Below are 17,877 nucleotides of genomic sequence, written 5' to 3' on the forward strand. Positions count from 1 at the left end.
AGACGCCATGCTTAGAGTGGGACATTATACAATTCTGACAGTAGTGGTCATGACCAAGGGAAAGAGTGCTGAGGTGGCTACAGGTGAAATAAGTAGCATTAGATACATTGGCTGAAATATACGGGGATGAAAACGTAGGATATGAAGTCTGTATTTCTGTTACATAAAATGCAGTCATCATGTTCCAACTGGTGGAGGTTGCGATAGAGGTGAAAGAACAGAAAGTGATAAACGATGATTTAGGCCTGTATTTGTTGCCAGGAGAACATGCAAAAACAGACAGTAATCAACAATTTTTGTGCCCAAAGAGACTATGATCAGGTTGGGAAGAACACATAAATAGGAAAAACTTACAGTACACAGGGTATTTAGAGAATTGTTCAGGTATAGTTTAAGAGAGGTCATGAAATAGTGGGAATTTGTTGTAAATGGGTAGATCAGAGGTGGTGATTATTACCCATGTTTGTGAGGGGGAGCAATGCTTTCAGAGGGCAGCCACACAAACACACTGGGTCTGGAAGGAGGAGATTGAACAGGGTCAGGCAGAAGGAGGAAAGGAAGGCATTTCAGATGTGGATTAGTTTCCTATGGCCACTGTAACAAACCACCACAGACTCAGAGGCTTAAAACAACATAAATTCTTTATCTCACAGTTCAGGAGCTCAGAATTTCTAAAGTCAAGGTCTGAGCAGGGCTGTGTTTCTTCTGGAGGCTCAAGGGAAGAGTCAGCTTCCTTGCCTTTTTCAAGTTTCAGAGGTCACCTGCTTTCCTTGTTTCCTGGTGCCTTCCTTCAACTTCAAGGCCAGCATCTTCAAATTTCTCTCTCTGTGTCTCCCTCTCTGACTTTCTGTCCTTCTCTCTCTGGCTCTCCGTTTGTCTGTATTTCTCTCTCTTTGTCTCCCTCTTTCTTTCTTTATCCCTCTCTCCGTGTATATCTCTCTCACATCTCTCTCTGTCTTTCCCTTTTTATCTCTTTCTTTGTGTGTGTGTATCTTTCCTTCCCTCTCTGGCTCTCTGTCTGTCTGTTTCTCTCTCTCTCTCTTCTATCTCTATCCCTCTCTCTATCTCTTCATATCCTAGGTTTTCACCCCTGTATTTTTTCTCTCTGTTTTTCTCTGTCTCTTTCTCCTCTCTCTCTCTCTGTGGATGTCTTTCTGTCTCTCTCTTGTTCTTCTGTCTTTGTCTCCCTGTGTGTCTTTCTCATCTTTTCTGTCTTTGTCTTTCTCTCTCTCTTGGTTTTTGTCTTCTATCCCTCTCTCTGTGCCTATCTGTGTGTGTCTTTCTCTTCTCCCTCTTTGTCTCTCCTCTAATTCCATTGTCACATCTCCTTCTCTGACACTGACCCTCCTGTCTGCCTCTTAACAAGGACCCATGTGATCACACTGTCCCTCCCTCCACCCTGGATAACCCAGGGTAATATCCCCATCTCAACATCCTTGACGTCATCACATCTACAAAGTCTATTTTCCCATATAAGGTAACACATTCACAGGTTTTGAGAATTAGGATATGGACATCATCCGGGACCATTACTCAGCCTTCTGCAGGCAACAAAATCATTGGAGCAAAAGTGTGGACACTTGAAAGCACAAGGCAGGCCTGGGGGTGAGTGGGGATTGGCTGGAATAGGGTTGCCTGAAACTAAGGTGTGGGAAGAAAAGTAGTTTGAAACAAGTAATAGAATACACACTGGGACCAAATAACAGGGATTGTTGAATTCTAAGCATGGGATATGGAGACTATTAAAAACAAAAACAAAAAGCCTGTTGCCTTTCAGTTGATTCTGACTCATAGCAACCCTATAGGGCAGAGTAAAACTGCCCTACAGAGTTTCCAAGGAGTGCCTGGTGGATTCAAACTGCCGACTTTTGGGGCAGACATAGCTCTTAACCACTACACTACCCGGATTTCCTATAGGGAGGCAAATATCCATTCCATGTGAGGAAAAGTTTCCAGTGGAGAAAAATATCCAGAGATCAAATGAGTTCTCTAACTCCAGGGATGTTCAAGCAAAGATCAGTGATAAAGTAGACAGACATTTAAGGTGTCTTCCAATTCTAAGATTCTAAATACTTTTATTACTGCAAAATTGACACCAACAAGATTAGACTTAACAGAGAAACATCGTACAGGGTCTCACGGGCCTGTTTTTATGTTTATGTCATTAGAATGATAAACTTGAACTATAATCAGTAAGATCGTAGAGTGTTTATATTGCGTATAAAGAATGAAGAGCAAGGATTTTTTAAAGTGTCTGAGCAATCTTTGAAATCACGTGAGAGTCCCATTTCTCCTCACCTTAAGCAAACATCAAACAATACATGGTGAAACTGGAATAAACTGGAATTCTATGAACCATTTTGACCTTTTGGTATTTTGATTGTTAATTCAGTCAGTTTTTCAAACCTAAATGACTCAAGAAAGAAAATTAAAAAACTCAAGTAAGGGAAAGTGAATGATTGCACAGGCATTGTATAAGTTGTTGGTAAAGACCCTGAGCAGGACTGTAAGCAGCTCTCAGTTGTTTCATCCGAGTTGCAGGTGTGCATTAAATCTCTGTTCTTTAGGAGTAAATCCTTCAGAATGCCCCTCTGGAGGGTCCACCAAAGGAAAATTCACGGGATTACAAAAGATTGCCTTATAAAAGTTGTTCTTTCCTGGGGGAGACAAGAGAAATAGGCTTCCATGGAGGTGGGAAAGAGTGGGAGGGGTGACCGATACCAGTCATCATGATTAAGAAGCCCAGGAGGCAAGGGGATCTTTATAAACTTAGTTATTTTCAAAGAAAGAAAGCAACAAACCTGAACTAAATTGGATCTCCAGAAGCCTGTTTTCTACCAGGTGCTGAAGAGGGTATTTTGTGGGCCAGAGAAATAAAGAATTATGGCTTCTTTCTTACTGTTTTGAAGTCACCAGATCATATAACATTTAAATGACTCATCACTGTTATCCTCTTTTTTATTTTTTCTTTTCCTTCCTTCCTTTCTTCTTTCCTTCTTCTTCTCCCTCCCCTTTGTGTTGCTGCTTTGTGGAGACAAACCTGCCCCTAGATCACATCTCTCCTTGTGTTTCTGTGAGACTGTGGGTTACATATCTAACCTGCTAAAATTCAAGATGAGAGTAATAAATGGTGACAACTGGGCCAAAATGGGTGATAGTTATTGGACAACCCCTTTGGAATGGAGACTGTATTTTAGAACTTTTGAGTTTTGTGTTGCAGACATGCATAAAAGGATATTTAGATTGATAGGTCTCTGGGTGCTGTTAAAATACATTATGTGGAAAATATGTAGTCCCCACTGTCTTCAACTTACAATAAACCCACAAATGTTTTAATTAGCAGAATCCAAATTAATGGGTATTCATCTAATCTTAAGACTTCTAAGCATGAGTTGACAGTCAGCAAGTTGCAGGTATTTAACAGAAGCAGTCACAAACTACGATGAGATGCAAGCATGATTTGGAAAGAAAAAGGCAACCAGATGTGTTGTGTATTGACATTTTTATTAGGAGAATATAACTAAAAGAAGAAAATTGACAGGGGTAAAATTTTCCAGCCAGCAGTAGTACAATTACAGCATGGAGATCTTGTCAAACATCAGGAGACCATTAGGACGTAGTCTCACTCATTGCACAACAAAGAAAACAAACTCACAAAGACTACCTTGTCATGGCAAATTTCTTTCTGCTAAATGCCAAGCGTATAACAATTTTCTCCCCAGGAGAGGTAATAAAGAGAATGCACTAGAATAACAGTAATAATAACCTCTTGGTTGCAAATTTTTTCAGTTCCATCCAAAGCCCCACAAGTCCCTGTTCTTCTAGTGGAGCTACTGAAGTCCTAAGGTAGAATTCCCAAAGGCTCCGGTAGGTCCTTGTGTGTGTCCCTGTCTTTGATACTTCTCTCCTCCATGGAAATGTGTATTTGGAGAAGAATAGTGTCTTTAAAGTGTTGGAAGGCAAAGACGTCACTTTGATGACTAAGGTGCCCCTGACCCAAGCCAAGGTCTTTTCAGTTGCCTCGTATGCATATGAAAGCTGGACAACAAATAAGAAAAACCTAAGAAGAATTGATCCATTTGAATTGTGGTGTTGGCAAAGAACACAGAACATACCACTGACTGCCAGAAGAACAAACAAATCAGTCTTGGAATAAATACAACCAGAATGTTACTTAGAAATGAATATGGCAAGGCTTTGTCTCATTTACTCTGAATGTGTTATCAGGAAAGATCAATCGGTAAAAACAGACATCATGTTTGGTGAGGTAGAGGGGTCAGGAAAAAAGAGAGAAACCTTCCATGAGGGATGGATTGACACAGCGGCTACAACGACGGGCTCAAACATACTAATGATTGTGAGGATTGCTCAGGACTTGGCAATGTTTCACTCTGTTATACATGGAGTTGACATGAGTCAGAGCCAACTTGAAGGGAACTAACAAGAATGCCAGAAAGGGTTCTTCTCTATCACTTTTGCCCTTATTCTGTTGCTTGTTTAAATTAGCCCTTTCCCATAATGGTGTGTGCGTGTGTGTATGCATATGTGTGTGCATATACACACTGATGTGTGCATGGAGGGTGAGAATGGGAAGTGTCGTGGTTATGGCCTGGCATTCTTAGGATCCTTAAGGCCTGAGAGATGGAGATGTTTTATTATCATGGCAATAAGAGCAATATAAAGACAAGGAGTGAAGAAAGCTGAACATCATGGAAGAGTGTCAAAGTCAAAGGGCCAAGAGGGAGCCCAAAGGACCACTAAAACCAACAGCAGGCAGACACAGGACTCAAATCTGGGTAGGGAGCAAGAACTCAATGGCACTGTACTTCAAATACGATTCAGTCACCTCACCTTCACTTACAAACCTCTATGTGACCTTAACCTGCTTACCTCTCCTACCTCATCTTCTCCTCCAACACCACGATTCAACACTCCAGGCCTTTGGTCTGTTTCTAAAATGTAGCAGAATTGTCCCCACATGGCCTTTCCTCTGACAGGTTCAATCTTCCTGGACTAGGATGGTCCTCCTTGCCTTTCAGATCTCAGCTTTCTTCTCATCTTCACATGGCTCGATGCCTTCTGACATTCAGACCATAGCCTAAATGTCACCTGTTTGATTGATACAGCTTCCACTTCTGACCAAGACAAAATTAAAGAGATCCATTTACCCTCCCACTTGAAACAATAAGAAAATTAAATTAGGTTAAATTAAAATCAGAAAAATTGATGAAAAGTTTTAAAGAAATGATATCAGGCAACAGAAGACAGTGATTCTTGAAAGATAGGAAACAAAGGAACTGAGCTCCATGACAGCCCCAGAGACTGCCGAAATAGTGGTGAGGCCATTGTGCAGGACAGAGGAAGTGGGGCTGAGTGGGGTGTGATTAATTACTTTTGTGTGTAGCCTTTCTAGCCATGGTCTTGCTACTTCCACCTAGGTGATTATGCGATAGGGTAATTGTGGTCCACCAAGGGGACTGGTCAATTTTACCTTAAAAAGTGAGCCAATTCCAGAGCAAGGAAGAGGAGCCCACCACCGCCAAGGAAGGAGAGACCCAGCCACAGAGACAGCATAGGCCTGGAAGCAGGAGACAGCATGAGGGGCTTCCTCACCCATGGAGAGAGAAAGCTGAGTGCATTTGGGCACAGACTGAGCACCAGGGAGAGGCGTGCCTGCGAGCACAGCTGGGAAGAGGCTGTCCTGATGAAAGAACTGTATCCTGAATGTTCTTGAGCCTGAATTGTAACTGTTGCTTTTCTAATAAACCCCATGGTTGTAAGTATGGTCTGTGGGTTCTGTGTGGCCACTGGAATGAATTATAGAACCCAGTAGAGAGTGTTGTGGGAGGGACAGTTGGTGTCAGAATTGGTAGAGATGGCCGAGAGATCAGGCTTATCTGGCCTCCACCTCATGGGAGTCAGCCTTGTGCTGTTGATCTTGGTTCTCCTTTCCCTCATAAAGTTGGAGGGGGTCAGACAAGGCCCCCAAGCCTTTTTTTACCAAGTCTGGGAGAGACCTTGCATTGAGGAGATGAGCCAAGACTCAAGAGAGAACAAACCAGCAAAAGTTTGTAGGACAGAGTTCCAGATGAGAGAGACCTGCACAGAGAGAGAACCCCTGAGTCTGTAAAGTCCTCCTCGAGTACTTAGCAGAGTATTGATCAGTACCCCCATACGAGGAAAACTGAGACTGCGAGAGGAGCCATCAAAAAAAGTGTTAGAGAGATGGAGAAATTGAATCTCATCAAAAATCCAAAACCTTTGTGATTCAAAAGACACCATTAAGAAAATGAAAAGACAAGCAACAGCCTGGGAGAAAATATTAGCAAAACACATACCTGACAAGGGACTTGTATCCAGACTATGCAAAGAACTCTTGGACCTCAATAAGAAGATGATATAAACTCAGTCAAAAAAGGGACAAAAGATTTATATAGAAATTTAACCAAGGAAGACACATGAATTGCCAATAAGTACATGAAAAGGCACTCAACATCACTAGTCATTACTGAAATGCAAATTAAAACCACAATGAAATATCATTTAAAACCAACCAAATGGCTATATATATATATATATATGTATATACATATATATATACATATATATGTGACATATTAGTGTCCTGGTGTTGCCATAACAAAATACATAATTGACTTAACCTCTTTGCTTATTCATTGTCTTTCTCCCCTCATTTAGAATGGAAGCTCTATGTAATAGAGTTTTTTCCGTCTTGTTCATCACTATATCCTCAGGACAGTACCTGCTACCTAGTAGAGTTCAGTAAACCGTTATTGAATGAATGGATGTAGGCAAGGCATCAGGAAGGCAAAAACAAGGATTGGGAGCAGAAAGTAGAAAGTAAGAACACAGCCATTCTTTTTTATGAACCAAATTGAGAAAGAGGTTGGAGTTTGCTGAACCGGAATAATGGACTACAGAGAGAGACCTTCAGGAATTTCACCTGGTAAACAGAGGTTCTCCCAGCTACCTGCCATTTTTCACAGCTGCTTTTATAATGGTTTAGCAAAGAGAATGTGAGTATTGTTTTTCTAAAGAAATACCAGCTTTGACATCAATTGATACTGAGAACCACAAAGTACAAATTCTCTATGCAACTGCTCCTCCATTGCAAGAAGCGATCCTTGCTTTTTTTTTTTTTTTTTTTCAACTGATATCTACCCTTTCTTTGCTTAGATGGAGCATTGACTCCATTGTGTTATAGATTCAAAACTTAGTATCTGGGAAATTCTTATCTACATGGCATGCAGGTACTATGGTGACAAGCACAACATGAATAAATTCAACATATTGCAAACTAAATTAAGTAATGAGTAAATCTCTCAAGGGTTTATATAAATCTCGTAAACAAGCAGTAGTTGAACAGAGGGCTGGAATTAATATATTTAAATTAATCTCACACAAATCTCAATTCAAACTCTGTACCTGTATGACAGTTCAGAAAGACCTTCTGTCAGCTCAGAATGCTCTTGATAACCTTGACCTTCTTCTTAAATAGGGCCTAATATTGTATTAGTAATACTGGTCTGAAGAAAAGTATGGGCAAAGATACATATGTGTATATACATGCACATGTACACACACATATCCATTACATGACAGTGGATTTAAATCTTTGGAATAATATTTCTTTGGTTTTCATTTAAAAAGTCTCAGACCAAAACTGAAGTCCACTATTCCTGTTGGTTCTTTAGAAAAATCTTTACATAGAAGATGAACTGTATGGATACATATGCTTATATTTGTAACTAATAAGTCTTTGGTATTGCAAAATTCTGTCATGTGATCTCTGGCTTCATTTCTATCAACATGGCCATATTTTCCTACTACCAATCCTTTTTACAACATTTGCTTTCCACTCCCAAGTAATTACCAACACATCTTGATTGCATGTTTGATCAATTTCAGATTGCAGAAGCTGGCAAAAATCTTCAGTTTCCTCATCTGTGGCATTAGTGGTTGGTACAAAAATTTGAATAATAGTCACATTAACTGGTCTTCCTTGTAGGCATATGGATATTATCCTATCACTGACAGCATTGTACTTCAGGACAGATCTTGAAATGCTCTTTTTGATGATGAATACGACATCATTTCTCTTCAATTTGTCATTCCTGGCACAGTAGACCACATGATTGTCATATTCAAAATAGGCAATACCAGTCCATTTCAGCTCACTAATGTCTAGGATATCGATCTTTATGAGGTCGATTTCATTTTTGATGACTTTCAGTTTTCCTAGATTCTTGCTTCATACATTCCATGTTGTGATTATTAATAGATGTTTGCAACTGTTTCTTCTCATTTTGAGTGGTGCCACCTCAGCAAATGAAGGTCCCAAAAGACTTATCCATTATAAACAATATTTTTTCAATAACATAAATGGTGACTATACACGTGGACCTCACAGGATGGAAAACAAAGGAAACAAATCGTCTACATCTTTGGAAAGATGATGGAAAGTTGGTATCATCAGTCAGAACAAGACCAGGGTCTGACTTCTGGACAGACCATCAATTGCTCATATGCAAGTTCAAGTTGAAACTGAAGAAAATTAGAGCAAGTCCACAAAAGCCAAAATATGACCTTGCATATAACCTGTATGAATTTAGAGGCCATCTCAAGAATAGATTTGATGCATTGAATACTAATGACAAAAGACCAGACAAGTTGTGGAATGACATCAGGGACATCATATATGAACAAAGCAAGAGGTTATTAAAAAGACAGGAAAGAAAGAAAAAAAATCAAAATGGATCTCAGTAAAGACTCTGAAATTTGTTCTTGAACATACAGTATCTGAAACAAATGGAAGAAATGATGAAGTAAAAGAGTTGAACAGATTTCAAAGAGTGGCTCAAGAAGACAAAGCAAAGTATTATAATGAAATGTGCAAAGACCTGGAGTTAGAAAACCAAAATGGAAGAGCATGTTCAGCATTTCTCAAGCTGAAAGACCTGAAGAAAAAATTCAAGCCTCGAGTTGCAATATTGAAAGATTCTATGGGCAAAATACTGAACAAGGCAGGAAGCATCAAAAGAAGGTGGCAAGAATACACAGAGTCACTGTACCGTAAAGAACTGGTCTATGTCCAGTCATTGCAAGAGGTGGTAGCATATGATCAAGAACCGATAGTGCTGAAGGAAGAAGTCTAAGTTGCACTGAAGGCATTGGTGAAAAACAAGGCTTCAGGAATTGATGGAATACAAATTAAGATGTTTCAACAAACAGGTGCAGTGCTGAATGTGCTCACTCATCTATACCAAGAAATTTGAAAGACAGCTACTTGGCCAACTCACTGGGAGTAATCCATATTTACGCCTATTCCAAAGAAAGGTAATCCAAAAGAAAGCAAAAATTATTAAAAAACATCATTAATATCACATGCAAGTAAAATTTTGCTGAAGATCATTCAAAAGCAGTTGTAGCAGTACACTGACAGGGAACTTCCAGAAATTCAAGCCAGTTTCAGAAGAGGACATGGAACGAGGGATATCACCGCTGATGTCAAATGGATCTTAGTTGAAAGCAGAGAATACCAGAAAGGTATTTTACTTGTATTTTATTGACTATGCAAAGGATTCTACTGTGTGGATCGTAACAAATTAGGGATAATATTTCTAAGGATAGGAATTCCAGAATACTTAATTGTGCTCCTGAGGAACCTGTACATAGACCAAGAGGCAGCTTTTCGAACAGAGCAAGGGGATGCTCCATGGTTTATAAAGTCAGGAAAGGTGTGTGTCAGGTTTGTATTCTTTCATCATACTTGTTCAATCTAGTCTGCTGAGCAAATAATCTGAGAAGCTGGACTATATGAAGAACACATCATCAGGATAGGAGGAAGACTTATTAAAAACTTGTGATATGCAGATGACACAGCCTTGTTTGCTGAAAGTGAATTGGACTCGAAGCACTTACTGATGATCAAAGACCACAGCCTTCAGTATGGATTACACATCAACATAAAGAAAACAAAAATTCTCTCAACTGGACCAATAAGCAACATCATGATAAATGGAGAATAGATTAAAGTTGTCAAGGATTTTGTTTTATTTGAATCCACAATCAACACTCATGGAAGCTGCAGTCAAGAAATCAAACAATATATTGCATTGGACAAATCTGCTGCAAAAGACCTCTTCACAATGTTAAAAGGTAAAGATGTCACTTTGAGGACTAAGATGTGTTTGACCCAAACCATGGTATTTTCAATTGCCTCATAGCATGCCAAACCCGGACAGTCAATAAGGAAGTCCGAAGCAGAATTGATGCCTTTGAATTATGGTATTGGTGAAGAATATTGAATATGGACTTCCAGAAGAAGAAACAAATCTGTCTTTAAAGAAGTACAGTCAGAGTGCTCCTTGGAAAAAAGGATGGTGAGACTTCTTCTTCTCACATACTTTGGACATGTTATCAGGAGGGACCAGTACCTGGAGAAGGACATCATGCTTGGTAAAGTAGAGTCAGTGAAAAAGAGGAAGACCCTTGAAGATGTGAATTGACACTGTGGCTGCAGCAATGAGCTGAAACAATGCAACAATCTTGAGGATGGTGCTGGACTGGGCTGCGTTTAGTTCTGTTCTACATAGCGTTGCTATGAGTAGGAACTGACTGGACGGCACCTAACAACAACATATGCCTATATATCATAACAATAACTAGCCTCCCTGAATGTTGCGATATACCAAATATTGTAATGGGCATTTTGCATGTATCTTCTCACATTGTGTCCTCACACTGTGTCCAGATCTCATAGCTATGAAATTGCAGAACCAGGATTCAGTTTGAACCAAGTCACTCTGGCTCCAGACCCTAGGTCGTCTCTCTCTCAATCTCTCTACTCCCATCTTCCCTCCTTCCCCCCCTTCCCATTCTTCTACACACAGCCTCTTTAGGCATGAGTTATTTTTCAGAAAAGGCTCTATGATTAAGCAGCATAGTCTATCTTCATTGTGATGGTATTTGAGACGTGGTTAAATCTTTACTACTTAAAATACCTTCTCCTTCCCCACTAAATCTGAGATTAACCCATCTCCATTGAGTCTATTCCGACTCATAGTGACACTTGAGGACAGAGTAGACCTGCCCCATAGGACTTCCAAGGCTATAAACCTTTACAGAAGCAGACTACCCTATTTTTCTCCTGCAGAACCACTGGATGGATTAGAACTGTTGACCTTTCAGTTAGCAGCTGAGCACTTAACCACTGCACTATCAGGGATCTGAGATTAGGACATGCTTATTTTACTAAATTGAGGGACTGGGTTTTTTGGGGAGTGATAGAAGAGCCAAAGAGACAAACTGACATAATAGCCACAACAATGGACTCAAACATACCAGTAATCTTAAAGATGGCTCAGGACCAGGCAATGTTTCATTCTGTTATACGTAAGGTTGACGCGAGTCGGAACCTACTTGATGGCAACTCACAACAACAAGGAAGAGTAGCTGTAGGACATTGATTAGATTCTCTGGCCGTGTGTAACTTCGGAAGGAAGAGGCTCTAAAATAGTGGTCACATGTCTTCTGTGTAGTAAAGAAGTTGGAATTAAATGTCCTAGTGCTGTAGACTCCAAATCTTACTAAACCTCAGAATCAACACATCAATTTTAAAGCCTCCTATGTAAGCTCCATGTAAGTAGAACAATTCCAGTGCGGGAGAAAAGAGGTTAAAGGTATAAAACCAAAAGCTCTGTTTTGGCTGTATAGAGGGAAGGTAGTGAGTAGGCAATGGTCATGATAGAGATACAAATCTGGGAGTCACATGCATATAGGTAATATTTGAAAGCATATGATCATTCAAGAAGCCCTGGAGATGCCAGCATTTAAAATCTGGGAAGAGGAGAGGGTAGCAATGAAAACTGAGTAGGAGATAACAAAGAAAACCGAGGTAGAAGGAAAATCAGGAGTGGGTGGGCTGTCCTAGAAGCCAAGTGAAGAAAGGATTTCTGGGAGAATGATGCATGCAAATGTTTCAAGTACAGCTAGTGAGGTGAGAAGTATGACTTCCCCATCAGAGTTGGCAGGTTGGAAGTCATCGGAGCGCTTGACTAAAGGACTTTCAGGGAGTGGTCAGGAGACACCGAGGATGAGTAACGTTATATATATAATTTATTTTTTTGTTGTTGTTCTTGTTGAAAATATACAGAGGAGAACATACACCTATTCAACAATTTCCACATGTACAATTCAGTGACACTGATTACAGTCTTCAAATTGTGCAACCATTCTCACCCTCCTCTTCTGAATTGTTCCTCCTCCATTTTTCTGTGTTGGAAAAAGTACAGAGAGAATGCTCCTTAGAAGTGAGACTGGCGAGACTTCATCTCATGTATTTTGGACATGTTATCAGAAGGAACCAGTCCCTGGAGAAGAACAACATGCCTGGTAAAGTAGAGGGTCAGCAAAAAAGAGGAAGACCCTCAAAAGATGGATTGATGGATTGACACAGTGGCTTCTGAGCTCAAACATAGCAATGATTGTGAGGGTGGTGCAGGATTGGGCAGTGTTTCGTTCTGTTGCACATAGGGTCTCTATGAGTTGGAACAAACCTGACGGCACCTAACAACAACAACTACTTAAACTCACCACCCCCTAAGTTTCCTGTCTAATCTTTCAAGTTGCTGTTGTCAAGAATGATTAATTTTTGAGATGTCCTACTATGAAAAGAAGTAAAGAATGGGGTAATATTTTGATGGCATATGGGATATGTAAGATTTTCTTCTTATTGTTATATTAAGGGAAGTTATTACAGTGGCTTTTAAACACATGGGGATGATCCAGCATGTCTATGACGACACAACCACTTTTCCCCATTCCTCCCATGCTGTGCCCAACAGGACTCCACACTCCAAGCAGAATCCAGGGAAACTACTGGAAAAGGCAAGTATTAGCTCTGGGCTATATTGAATTTCCCTTGGCACCAGCTCCTATTGAGTACCTGCTATGGACCTACAAGTAAGGAGCCCTGGTGGCACAGTGGTTAAGCACTCAGCTGCCAACCTAGAGGTTGGTGATCTGAGCCTACTAGCCACTCTGCCGGAGAAAGACATGGTAGTCTGCTTCCTTAAAGATTACCAAAAACCAAAACCAAACCTGTAGCCATCGAGTCGATTACAACTCATAGCAACCTTGGAAACCTTATGGGGCAGTTTTACTCTGTCCCACAGGGTCGCTAGGAGTCAGAATCGACTCGGTGGCACTCAACAACATAGACCAACAAAGCTGCTAATCACATAGAAGACAGTGATTTTATTCACCCTTCACTGTGCTAGAAAGCCCAGCCTTCTCCTGGATCTGGGCCAGCATGGGGAGTCTATGGAAAAGTTGCAAATGCTTGGGGTCAGTGCAGTGATGGCAAGTAGCCATGGTGGCAGCTGTCCTTGTGCAAGCAGGTCTGGAAGGCACCTTTGTCTGTGAACATCTGTGCCTGCATGTGTGCCCAGGGACCTCTCTCCAGCAGTCTCAGGGTTTCTGGGCCCCTGCTTGAGAACTAAGTCTCTGGAGCCTCTGTCTTGAATACTGGGCCTCCTTCCCCAGCTTTGCTCCTTCCCTCACAACCTGAAGTTGACACTGGGTCTCCAACCCTGAACACTGCCTGTCCTTGCATTTGACCTTGCTTGTCCTTCATTCAGCAGAGCAAGCAATGTGGGGGCACTTACACATCAGTAACGAATAGAAACAGTCATATTTGAGAATTTTTTTCTTGACTTATATCCCAAGATTTTTGTCTCCACCTGCAAAGTGCCGCTGGATTGTCTTCTTCTTAGAGCTAACAGGTTAGACAGGCACTTTCTTTTTTACGACTCTTCCATAAAGTCCAGCCTAGGAACCGGAATTATCTTTGAAATAAAATTCCCAGTGAAACTATTCATACAATTAGAAAGATATCCCTTTTCTTCTTCTGTATTCTTTCCTTCCTATTTCTTTTCTTCCTTCCTCCCTCCCTCCCTTCCTTCCTCTTTTTCTCCCTTCCTTCTTTCTTCCTCCCTTCTTTCCTCCTCTTCTTTTCTTCCTCCTTTTTCTCTTTTGCCTATTTTTCTTCCTGATTTCCCTTTCTTCTGTCTTTCTTCCCTTGTTTGTTGTTCTTTCTTAAATATTTTCAATTTTCTGTTTTTGCTAACATAGTTGTGATTTTTAGCCTTTCTCTCTTTCTTTCTTTTATCCCCTGTGAAATACCCAATATTAAGGGCTCCATTTCAAATCCAAAGCCTCTTTTGGAAACAGGCACACATACACACACATATTTTGTTACAAAAACGTCCTCTCCTATGAGCACAGATATAGCTATAGTATTGGTAATTTACTCCAATAAGATGTTTGGCTCTTTAACATTTAAATTAAGCATGTGGCATGTGTCCCTTCAGAAATATGTCTCTTTGCCCAAGCTGTTTCCCATAAATGATTAGATCCCTTTGCCTCTCTGGAGACTGATCATACCAGGGAAATGTCAGATTAGTTGTTTGCCTGGCTGGACTTTTAAACATTAACCTGAGGAGTCACATTTTCACAGGCATTTTTTCTAGATGCAGTGGCAGGATTTTAGAAACAGCCACATCCAAAAGGGTGTGGGCTGCCCATGACCAGTGTATGACATTGCTGTGACTGCGTGTGTGGCACTGCCCATGACCACCGTATGACACTACTGTGACCAGCCTGGGGGCCTGGACCAGGCCCTGCCCAGCTCTGCTCAGTTGGCCCATCTCTATCACAGAGCTATGGCACAAATCACACTGAAATCTTGTGAAGCTTAGTTAATATTTAAAACATTTGATGCTCACATGAAAGAGGATTTAAATTGTCACCAATTAGTAGGAAAAGACTAATTATTATACAGACCTATGATCCTTTGTAAGTTGAAACATTAAAGGAATCTAAAAGCTATCACTTTTCACGAAAGAGCAGATGGCCTGAATCAGACCCCTAAAATATAATGAGTGTGTGTGTGTCTCACTAAACAGAAGTGTTTTAAGGGATGTGGGGAAAAAAGGAGAAAAGGACAAAAAACACAATGTTGATGTAACTCCATCCAGTACTATCTATGCGACTTTATCCAGAAAACCATTGTTTCCAGTTCCAGACTTTGAATTACTTGGAAATATGCTTCAATTTAAATTCTCCTATTTCATTAAAATTTATTAGTTAGGCACTCAAGATAACAGGATGAGCAAACTACAGTAGCAACTCTTAAGGAGCTTACCGTCTAGTGGAGAAAGACAAGGCAACACATACACAACATGTTGAGGATGATTACCCTACAGCCCAGTGGTCAGCCTCCTTACCCCATCACCACCAAGGAGCTTCACATGGACTAGGGAAGAAGCGGTTGTCTCATGTCAGCTCCTGAGTGATCTCCCTAGCAGTCATTTTCTCTGTCCCAAGTTCCTCCCCACACTCAGAGTGGGGTCGCGCCCAGGCTACCTTGGCTGCTGATCAGCTCCTGGAACTATAATATGAAGGTTGTGCAATGCAACTCTAGGGGGCAGTACTACTTCTAGAAGGTCTGCGATCTGAACATTATCTTTGTCCACCACCTCATGGAAAATTTTCACTTCCGTGCACTGCTCAGCCCCTTACTTCTTCACAATATCATGAGACTGGTAGACTCTGCAATAGGTTTGGGAGTAACTGAAGGGAACGTTAATGTGGGGGGAAAAAGCCAAATTAAGTATGGTTCTTCCCAAAGGCCAAAGGAAGCTTTTGGCAAAGAAGTTCAACTCTCTGCAACACATTCCCCACCACGACCATTTCCCAAAGAAAGAAATCTAAGAGACATTGCTTCTCTTTACAAAAAACAAAATATCTTCCAGTGGGAGTTGAAGAAAGTGAGTGTGTCCGGGGTCTTCATTTGAGGGATCTAGAATGGGCTTTGCCATTTAGGTTGATCTCCTCTGAGCTCTCTAAGGAGTATGAAGTCAGGCTGTTTCCCAGCCATTCTTCCATGTCTTCTGAAGGAAACCATTCGTTCGAACACACACACACACGGATGATTTTCAGAGACTCTTTAATCTAAATCTATATTGAGTAAGGTAAATATTTTCCTAATTGTAGCACGATACATCTTTGTTCACTTTTTTCTCCCACAAAGGAGGTATCGCTTTGCATTATTCCTCCATATTGTTACTTATGGTCATTTCAGATCTTATTTTTCCTTTTGCTTTAGAGTCTCTACTGGTGCAGAAAAACCAGGGACCATTGCATAGTCTTCTCACAGGTTTCCTTGACTCTTAGACATATCCAATTCTTAAGTAGGGTGGCACTGATGATTGTTTTCTAGAACAAGCAACCAGGGGCTGACAAGGAGTGAAGAGTGCAGAAAGTCTTCTAAATAAAACAGGAATAAGTAATAATAACCATAGAACTGCAGCTTTCTGGGAGGGGGCATGGCTAAATTAAAAACCGTTCTTTCAAAATAAATGGTTGGCTGAATTAGTTTATTTTTTTTCCAATTTGTTTTGCAAATATAAGGAGCATGGAGTTTGTTCCTTGATGTCCCAAGCCACAGATATTTACAAACTGGTCCAGAAATTGGAGGAATAATAAGGATTTAGGGTCACAGGAAGTCTTTTAATTATGCTGTAGGGTAATAACTTGGGACAATAAGAATAAAGTATGCTATAGTGGTGGATACAAGTCTGACACACATTTTCCAGTTTTAAACCATGCAGTATCCCCTTGTTCTGTTCAAAAGACTGACTCTTAGTCTATGTATGGGTTCCTCAGGTTCTGGAATTCTCATTCTTCCCAATGTTACCCATAATTTATGATCCAAACAGTTGAATGCCTTTGTGTAGTCAATAAAATATTGAAGTTGTCAAGGGTTTCATTTTCCTTAGACCCACAATCAACACCTATGGAAACAGTAGTCAAGAAATCAAACGACAAAGTGCATTGGGCAAATCTGTTGCAAAAGACCCCTTGAAAGTCTCTTTTCGAAAAGCAGAGATGTCACCTGGAGGACTAAGGTGCCCTTACCCAAGCCATTGTATTTTCAACCACCTCACATATATGTGAAAGCTGGACAAGGAATAAAGAAGACTGAAGAAGAACTGATGCACTTGAATTATGATGTTGGCAAAGAATATTGAGTATACCATGAACTGCCAGAAGAACAAACAAATCTGTCTTGGAAGAAGTACAGCCAGCGTGCTCCTTAGAAACGAGGATGACCAGACTTCATCTAATATACTTTGGACATGTTATGAGGAGGGACCAAACCCTGGAGAAGAATATTATGCTTAGTAAAGTAGAGGGTCAGTGAAAAAGATGGATTGAGACAGCAGCTATAACCATGGGCTCAAACATAGCAACAATTGTGAGGATGGTGCAGGACCAGGAAATATGTCAGTCTTTTGTACATAGGATCGCTACGAGTCGACTCGACAACACGTAACAACAACAAACGTGGCAGAATGAATAAATGTGGAGAGAAATAGTGAAACTTTTGCAAGGCTTTTCTGGATTCAACTGCAAGACCTGGTTGTAATGAAGGTTTGATTATTTTATCACAAACTAACATCTGTGTGTAGATACAGCTGTATTTCTGATTGAGCCTTTGTCACTCATAATGCAAACTGGAGGGACCTGTTGGCCTGGAGAGGGATGTTGTGCCCAGGAAGCTGGATGAATTTCCCCTGGAACCAGTCCCTTCATTGATCTGTTTTCTATTTCAGCTTCACTCTTCCACTAGCCTGAGTTTCTTCCACCAACAACACCTACCACCTCTCTTTCAGAATCCAACCCTGTCAGCTCTCCACTCATTTTGACAGGCAAAAGATACTGTAAATAAGCAAGGACATTTGGGAATGGCCCAGGTTTTAAATACTTGTCTTTCCTAACCTGGAGGCACCT

This window comes from Elephas maximus, chromosome 11 (assembly GCF_024166365.1).
Source record: "Elephas maximus indicus isolate mEleMax1 chromosome 11, mEleMax1 primary haplotype, whole genome shotgun sequence".
NCBI classification, from domain to species: domain Eukaryota; kingdom Metazoa; phylum Chordata; class Mammalia; order Proboscidea; family Elephantidae; genus Elephas; species Elephas maximus.